General features: G+C 33.9%; 1 non-coding gene across 1 annotated transcript; it reads right to left on the bottom strand.

Annotated features, from left to right (window-relative positions):
* Positions 1-9,079: 9,079 nt before the first annotated feature.
* LOC117127058 lies at positions 9,080-9,186 on the bottom strand. The gene has a single exon (XR_004449816.1). It is a non-coding gene; the product is annotated as a small nucleolar RNA R71 (small nucleolar RNA).
* Between the last annotated feature and the right edge of the window lie 442 nt (positions 9,187-9,628).

Here is a 9,628-nt window from a genome sequence, read left to right as displayed (position 1 = left end):
TACGGTTTTAAATTTTTAAGAAAAATGTAAGATATGGTTTTATTTTCGTGGTCTCACAAACATCAATAACTTGGTTTCCAGTGGAACTGCTGAAATTGTTCACATTTAGCATCATTTTCTTTTAATATGTGAGAGTTGTAAAATTGATTCAAGTAAAAAGAATGGGAGATAAGAACACGTCCTTTCCTCACTTTTAGGGTGAATATTCTTATGTTCTTATAATTAATTATTCATCATTTAGGCAAAGAGAATTGAACCTAAACAAAGCTTTATAATAGAGTAGGAGGGAAAGTCCAAAATGTTAAAATGATGATTAGTTTGTATGTTCTTTTTACCTACCAACTTTTAAATGATATTGACTGATCCGTATTCGAGTTCAAAACCTAACAAAGCTTTTATTCAGTTAAATGTCTCCATCTTCCGCACTAGGCTTATATATACCTTCTTTTAAATTTAAACTAGGGCTGTTCAATATGGTAAAACCAAACCGTACCGAACCGAACCGAACCGAAATAGACAATATGGTTTGGTTTTGGTATATACCATATAAACCGAATGGATATAATTTTATAAAAACCGTAGGATTTGGATATGGTTTGGTATATAACCGATTAAACCGAATAAACCGAACAAAACCGATTAAAAGTAGAAACATGTAAATATGTATCTATTTTATAACAATACATGAAAATCTATTTGTTACATTAAGTTAAATTTGTGTTAATAACTATTACCATAATTTTATAGTAATAAAAAACTTTAATTTGTAAAACGTTTTAACTATAACTAAATAACAATACATCGCAATTCATACATCTTATTTTCTAAGTCTTTTTTGATATTTTTTATTTATTTTAGTCTTCACTAAATTAATATGAAGATTATAAATTTGATAGACAATAATTAATGGAAATTTTCAATTGAAAAAGTATAACTTTAATGAACACTAAATATGAAAGAGTGGAAAAACTTTTCTTTCATGTTTCTATTTTGTTTCATATTTTTATTTTCAAAATTTCAAGCTTTGATTTTAGTTATAGATTTGATTATTTTATTTGATGGTAGAGGCATTTTTACTATTTTGTTCATTTATTTGAACATGTAATATATTTTTAATAAATGACTGTATTGACAATATGACTCTAAAATTCATATAATATGATCTCAAACAAAATAATTATGTTTTTTGGTATAAAACCGAATAAACCAAAAACCGACAGTATATAAACCGAACCGAACCGAAGTAAATATGGATTTAGAATGGTAGTTATATTTTACTAACCGAAATACCAAAAACCGAAAAAAACCGAACCGAAACCGAACCGATATCCGGATTGAACACCCCTAATTTAAACCTACCCCTAAGCACCGTTTCTCTAAAAAGTTTTATATGACGCATTTGAAACCAAACAACATTGAACTGAACCATGATTTCAAACAAAACTCAAATACATAAGAAAAGTACAAAATTTAGCAAGTAAAACGATTAAACAAACCAATATCATAGTGTTGGTAGAGTGTTTTTGAGAATATTAGTTCTGTTATTAGTGTGGTCCCATCTTAGTGTTTGATCTAAACTTGTTAGATGAGCGTTGTTGCTTACACGTTGAGGATAATCTTTGGATGAGGTTCTCTTTACTCAGTAAGGCTTTTCGTTTAGACTGCCGGATGAAACAGTTTTCGATTTGCTTAGAACGCCTCCTCAGTCTTGCTTCTTGTTATATAATAATCAGAAGCAAGGCTTTTGTTTAGAGCTGCAAATGGAGAAAAACTGGATTGTTTTTATCTAGCGGTTGGTAAATGGTAATTTAGGACATAATTTGTTAAAATATGAATTTGAAAATGAAATTATATATATTCATTAGAAAAAATATTAATAAAAATCAATATTTGTCCCATTTTAGTCTTATATTCAAATTTAAAATGGATGGGAAAGAAATGAGAATTCACACAACTGAAAATAATCCTCAATAAACTACGTGTTATAAGGAATGATAAACACACTTTTTTTCTGAACAAACAAAGAAAATTACATGAGATATTCTTAAAAATGTAAAACAATGCAATTATCCTGATTAAGTATTATAATTTGCATCGACTTATGAGAGCCTCGTAAGTAATTAATTATATGTACCTACACAAACAGAGAATATGTTTAGCCATTTTTGTAATGACAGAAACTAATCCCTATCCTATCCACACTTAAAAGTTTAGAATATTTACTCATTAATTAATATAGATATACTAGATCTAGACCCGTACCCCCACACGCGGATGTTGGATTTAATTTGCGTTCAACGTAAATTTATAAACCATTGATTTTATAAAATGTTCATTTATATTTTTATGTTTTGTAAAATATATTTAGTGTAGAATATATTATATTATAATATAGATGTTTGATAATAATTTTTTATATGTACGTAATATTATATTTATAATCTTATAACTTGATGCAATTTGATGTAATTGTAATATTTTCATATATTAACCTATTGATTTTTTTGTTTATGTATTTAAAAATGATTTAATTTTTACAGTAGGTTTTTATCTATTATTAATTTTATGATATTTGATTTTCTTGAAAATTGTATTGTAGCAGATTAATATATACTATATATTATAGTTTGTGTTTTTATTTTCAGCAAAAAAAAATAACAATTTATTGTAATTAATTAATTTAAATTTTTGATTTTAGGTAAAGTGGCCGATTTGTAAATAAGAAAGAAATATAATGGCTAAATCTGTAAATAAAAAAAAAATATTTAATCTGCTATCCGTGTTTCCAAACAATTCTCATTAATCTGCTATCCAAGTTTCCAAACGATAGAATCTGTAAATGAGAAAGAAATATAGTGACTAAATATGTAAATAAAAAAATATTTAATCTGCTATCTTTGTTTCTAAACAACTTTCATTTAATTTAGTATATAAGTTTTTCAAACAATATCAAAAGGTATTTTAATTTTAATAATATAGATATATATTCTATTCTATTTTATGTATAATAATAAACTAGTATTGCGACAAACACCTTCTCTAGTCCCTAATGTATTAAATACGCTGTTTGGAACATTGTTATTCCCTATACGCGTATACGTAGAAAGACAAGTCTATTCGTATTACAAGTTTCGACTTAATGCATGCACCGTACACGAACAATCGGTGGTCACTTGAAAACAATTTGACTTCCATCTCATTTTCTAATGTCAAAAAATGATAATTTCTACCTGTTTATAAACTTCTAGCCAACGACAAGACACACGTATGTTTGAACATGTAAGGTATGAATGGTGACCAAAGAACGACGAGGAACAAATGCATTTCCTAATATTCCTTTAAAAAGTCACTATTCATAAGGAATAATTTTTTCTTTTTATTCCCTACCACTCCTTTTTTATAGAGAAATAAAGATTAAATTAGTTTCTTGTTAAATATGGGATGAAACAACTATTTCTTTTCATTCCTGCAATTTTGTTCTTCTACGTTCTTTTCCTATTCGTTCTCCTTGTTTCCAAAATGGTCACCATACAGAATCGTAATGTAAATCTATATATATATATATATATATATATATATATATAATAGACTTTGTTCTCTTCTTATGACATGTGGAAGAGAGGTTTGTTAACATGTGTCCACATGTTTTTTCTTTTTGTATTTTAGATCTTTTTTCTTTTAAATTATTATAATTTGTCTCATCACTTTCTAATTGTGCACTATCTAATCATTCTCACATTAAGTATCATTATAGTTTGAGAATCTATTTTATTGGTCATTAAAATTTGAAAAATAAGTAAAATAATATAAATATATTTTAAATATTTACTTTATTCCTAACTAAAAATAGCATAAACTTTCATCATTTTATTATTTTTACTATTTTCTATTATTTCTTTTATAAATTATATATTTATTTTACTATTAAAGTTATAAAATAACCAAACTAAAAATAAGAAACTAGAATACAACACAAAATTTAAATATAAAACCTCCATTATCACTCGGAAAACAAAATTTCATAGTAACACTAATTCAATAGAGGTCTAAAGCTGAAAGGAGATCAAACACGAAGACTAACTTACCTCATTGAAGTGTCTTGGCCAGAACAAGTAAAAATTAAAAAAAGATAAAAAGATAAAATCTGAAACAAAGCAATCTCCCGAACAAATATAAGCGTGATCAAGCACCAACGTAAAGAACCAAAAAAGCGGATCAGAGAGGGAGTAATAATCGGAAGGCCAACGTCACCAAGAAGCGGAAAGATATATGTCTAAAGTACCAGAAGCACAACTACTAGCAAAAAGGTAAGAAACACCTCACAAACTAAATAAGAACAGACAAGGCGCACATGCAAGTGAAGAAACACAAAGCTCTGATAGAAGGGACCAAAGCTCCAAAAGACTAACTCCACACACCTATACCAAAAGAAACATGGGATGAAGAGAAACAACCTGAGGGAGGGATAATAGAAACCAACCACCGTGACATCAGAGAATAAGCTTGAGAGCATAAATAACCTTCAAAGCTCACATAGCATACACACGAATGAAAACATTATCCAAACCTAGAGTGGTAAGCATGGTGAAAGGGAAACCTACAAAAGATGCGAGCAGTGATGAAAACTTCAACGAGATGAGAAAACATAGAGGGATTGGGAGACAAAACAAAATCAGCAAACTGTGGAGCTGTCCTCGAGCTATGAAAAAGAGCATATAAGTTATATCCCCAAAAACTAGATCTTGAAATCCAAAACAAACAAGGACTATTGACGGTAAGCCAACGACGAGGAAGACAACATCAAAAACGACTAAAATCTGACCCAACCCAAGGAGATGCAGTTCTAACATCAACCGAAATCTAAGGAAGAAGAGGAGCAACCAATATTGATCGGAAAAACCTACAACGTTGTGAAACAACCACACAACTGGGAACTCATAAATTCGATCTACAACAAATTTCGTATAATCTCACCGACGAAGAAGGTGAAGAAGAATAAGAACATGAGGTGAGTCTTTTTCGGTGATGGTGAGAAGCACCGCACACTAGAAAGATATACGAAAAACAGAGAGGTGACGGCTCAAGGTCAAAATATGGGGAGAGAAAAAAAACATCTTAAAAGTTATAATGTTCAAAAATATGAAAAAAATAAAATACAATTTTTACGCTGAAACCATTAATCTTAAAATCGACAAAGCCTAAATGGAAGTTACTGAAGTTCAATATGCTTTTACATTATATGCTCAATTTACTACTAACAAGTACTATACAAACAACAACACATTACTGGAAAAAAAAACACAAAATATGTTAACCTATCACCTACTACTATATAACACACTAAAAACACTAAATAATGTTCTTAACAAATAAAAACGACCACAAAATTACATTATCCAAAAAGTCATACTCTTAATAACAATAAAATAAAATAATTGTGGACTATCTAATCCTTTTCGCATTAACTATTATTATATGAATTTAATAATCAATTTTATTGTTCCCTAAAATTCAAGATAAATAATAAGTAAATAAATTAATAAAAATATTTTTTAAATATTTAATTTATTCACAACTAATAATAACATAAATTTTTATTATTTCATTATTTTACTATTTTTTATTATTTTATTTACAAATTATATATTTATTTTATTCTAGAGTGAATTTACTAAGTAAACTGATTGACATAAAATAGAAAACATTGGTATTGTGATATTGTAACCAATAATTAGTAGGTTTTGGAGGAAACAAATACTAAAAAACCATTTGTTATATTATATTATTAACCATTCATTCTTCGGTTTGCATTATATTTACATTTGACTTATTTTAAAAAATATAATTATTTAAATATGATTTCAATCTAATAATATCAACTTTACAAAACGACCAATTTAGTGAATTCCTAATTGTAACATTTATTGATAGTGTACTATACCACCTTTAATAAAAATGGCATCAAAATGGCAAAATGGCACACAAAAATAAAATAAAAACATTTTTTCAAGAAAAATAATTATCAACGCGCGGACACCCCCTGTTCAGAAAAAAGCCTCTCTCCTCTTTTTTTTTTCTCTCTTTAAAACTTCTCTAGATCTAAATCGTGAAATCGCGTCTCTTTCAACTTCGGTGGTTCGCTGTCGCCGGAATGGCTCTTACTCCTCCTCTATTTTTTTCTTTGCCTTTCCCGCTACGTCGATTCCTCTCCGATATATCCTCTGGTCAGACTGCTCGATTTTAGTTCTCTAGACCCGGGCATCAGAGAAGGATCCTTTTGACGGCAGTTTGCTGGAGTTATGGTGAGGCGTGGAAGACATGGATGCAGTCGGCGTTTAGGGTGGTTCTCAAGCGGATTGAAATTTTCAGATCTCTTCGTCAATCTGTCTTTTGTCCAGAGGTGTAGGCGCGTGAGTTACATATCAAACTCACCCGGCTTGGATCTTTATGATGGGTCTCTGTCGGTGTGGTAGGTGGTTGGTATTCACTCCTTCATCTTGGTGTCTCGTCAAGGAGCTGCCTTCCCTCAAGCTGGACCTCAGTGTTTGACTACACCATGGCGTGCGTCGTGTTGAGCTTCTTGGCGGTGTCAGGATATGTATCTCGGCGGTGCGTGTAGGTCGCGGTTTCGAAGGCACGTGGAGCTGTCATAGCTTTGGTGTTGTCGGTTTGGTGTTATCTGCTTTGGTCTTTGTTCGGTTTGGCTTGCGGATATGTCTGGCGGTGAGCCCACAAAGGAGGTTGGCCTCTCCGGTTGTCGGGTTTTGGTTACCCGTTCTCACTTTTTTGTAGATCTCGTTCTGTCACCGAGTCTCTCCATCTCAACCCGCGAAGAATCTTCCTCTTGTTCTAAGAGGAGAATAGCGTGGGTGTTTTTCGAGGAGAATAATGTGGTCAATGAAGCTCAATTTCATTCCGTGACGGCGTCCTTGGATCTCCTCCATCCCAATAACAGAGCTTGCTGCTCGGTGATATCTTGCATATTTACATTGTTTTATCCATTCATTCATAAACATTTTCATCATATAGATTAGGATTTAGACATGTTTAGGTTGCATTTTGCATACATATGTCTCTATCAGGTATTTGAGTACCACATGGAGTTTCTGGAGATATTTGGGTGCATTTGGAGCTCAAAGGAGGTGATTAGAGTGGTCTTTGGACGAGCACTGCCTGGAGCGACTTCTCGGAGCGACTACATGAGGTCGCTGTGCACCACATCCCGGAGCGACTCATCCAGAGCGACTGCACGAAGTCGCTCGCGTTTTCACATCCGGAGACACACATATTTGACCCTGGAGCGACCTTCCAGAGCGACGTGCTGAAGTCGCTCCCGATGTTCAGAGCGACCTGCTGGAGTGACACACCAAGGTCGCTCGCGTTTGTGCCGTCGGAGACACTAAAAGTGGCTCTGGAGCGACTTGCTGGAGCGACACCTGCAAGTCGCTCCGCGTTATTTTGCTGCCGAAAATTACAATTTCTCGGGGACCTTTTTGCAATTTGAAGGCACGTTTTGCACTTCTAAGAAACCTATGTTTTAAGACTTTGTAAGCCACCAGAGGCAGATTATCTTTTATCTATTGAGAAATACACAAAAACTCTCTTGAGAAGTTCATCTCTTGGATTTTGATTGTTATGTTCTTGTGTTGATTTCTTATCTATTTCTCTACATGATTAATCTGAAATCCAATATGGGTTTAAGAGGAATCATGGAGATTAGTGAGTAATCACTTTGTGAATTCATGGGTTAGGGAGATTAAGGGTGATTAGGTTAGAGCTAGGATGTTTTAGTGTAGATCATTCATATTTCCTTGCTAGTAGAGTAATCATAATGCATCTTCTGAGTTGGCCACTCAGTTGTTGATCCTTAGGCATTTCTCACCCGAAAGGTGTTCGATGAAATGCCCGAGACAACTCTCCTAGGCTTTTAGTATACTTTGCCAAAGACATTTGTTGTTAAAGGTGCTAAGATAGCTAATAGACTTGTTAGTAATGATTGCTTTCATATTATTCAACCAAAGACATTTGATGTTTGAGATGTGTTAGCAAATGAGCATTCATCTAGACATAGAGCTTGCTTAGAATTGTGTCTAGGCTTAAGGTTGATAGTTTGATTGATCATTTGCCATCCTTAGTTCGATACTTGATCACCCAAGGTCTAATCCCTATGCCCATGATTCTCTTTTCCCTTAGTCAAGAAAGTATCATTCTGTTATTGCTTTTTAGTTTTAGTCATAGCTTAAAACCCATCTAAATCATTGGTTGCACTTAGATTAAGTGAGTACTTGCATTCTCGGTGCTTTGATATCCCTCAGAACTGGTTCGACAATCTTTTATACTACAACATTTGTCTTAGGAGCCTTGAAAACTCTTAACATCAAATTGGCGCCGTTGCCAAATTCTGAGTAGATTTAAACATTGAGATTTAGTCACTTGCTTGAGACTAAGTCATTTTTATTTTCTTTTGTTACTGATTCTCTTTCTTCACCTCCCTTTACTCTACAGGTGTAAGAACTTGAGGAGCAGGGGTCCATCAAACCTAGTTCCAAGAGCTGCAGACATTAGAGCTTTAGAAAGAGAGTGTGCTAGAAAGAGAAGAGAAGAAGAGCAACAGGCTCACTTGCAGAGATTGGATACTGATATGGGAGACATACCTCAGGATGATGCTGCCGCCAATGGAGCTAACAACGTTCCACCAAACCAACAGCGAGCAGTTCGACCCATTGGCACTTATGACCGCCCCAACATTCATGGTCATAGATTGGGAATCCGAGCACCCGCTGTGGCAGCCAACAACTTTGAGATCAAATCAGGACTCATCATCGTGATCGAGAACAACAAGTATCATGGCTTGGCTCTAGAGGATCCATTTGATCACTTGGACAGGTTCGACAGCTACTGCGGGTTGTCAAAAACCAATGGTGTGTCCGAAGATGCCTTAAAGCTCAAGCTATTCCCTTTCTCTTTGGGGGATAAGGCACGTCAGTGGGAGAAGTCTCTACCCAGCGACTCCATCACCACTTGGGATGACTGCAAGAAAGCATTCTTGGAGAAGTTCTTCTATACTTCAAGAACTGCTAAGCTGAGAAACGAGATTTCCAGCTTTCAACAGAAGAACTTGGAAGGCTTCAGTGAAGCCTGGGAGAGATTCAAGGGCTACCAAGCTCAATGTCCACACCATGGCTTTTTAAGGAGAGCTTGCTGAGCACATTCTACCGTGGTGCTCTTCCTAAGTACAGAGCCAGACTGGATACAGCTAGCAATGAGTTCTTCTTGGGGAGAACTGAGGAGGATGCAGAAGAGCTGGTTGACAACATGGTAAAGAGTGATGCAGTCTACAGTGGAGACCACGACAGAGGCAGTAGAACAGATGATAAGCAGACGAGGAAAGAGATCAAAGCTTTGGAAGACAAGATCGACCTACTCATTGCTGAAAAAGCAACCCAAGAGCAGCTGAAGTTTGTTGGTAACTCCAAGCAGGAAGATCCACTTGCTGTCAATGAGGTTGAGGGTTTAGAAGGTCAAGAGGAGTTGTGTTTCATCAACAACAATGTTAGCTGGTACAAAAAGGAGCCAAATTTTCAGTACAACAACTACCAACAGAAATCCTATCCCAACAACCAACAGA

Source organism: Brassica rapa, chromosome A07 (genome assembly GCF_000309985.2).
Source record: "Brassica rapa cultivar Chiifu-401-42 chromosome A07, CAAS_Brap_v3.01, whole genome shotgun sequence".
NCBI classification, from domain to species: Eukaryota; Viridiplantae; Streptophyta; class Magnoliopsida; order Brassicales; family Brassicaceae; genus Brassica; species Brassica rapa.
This window is presented reverse-complemented; position numbering and strand designations above follow the sequence as displayed.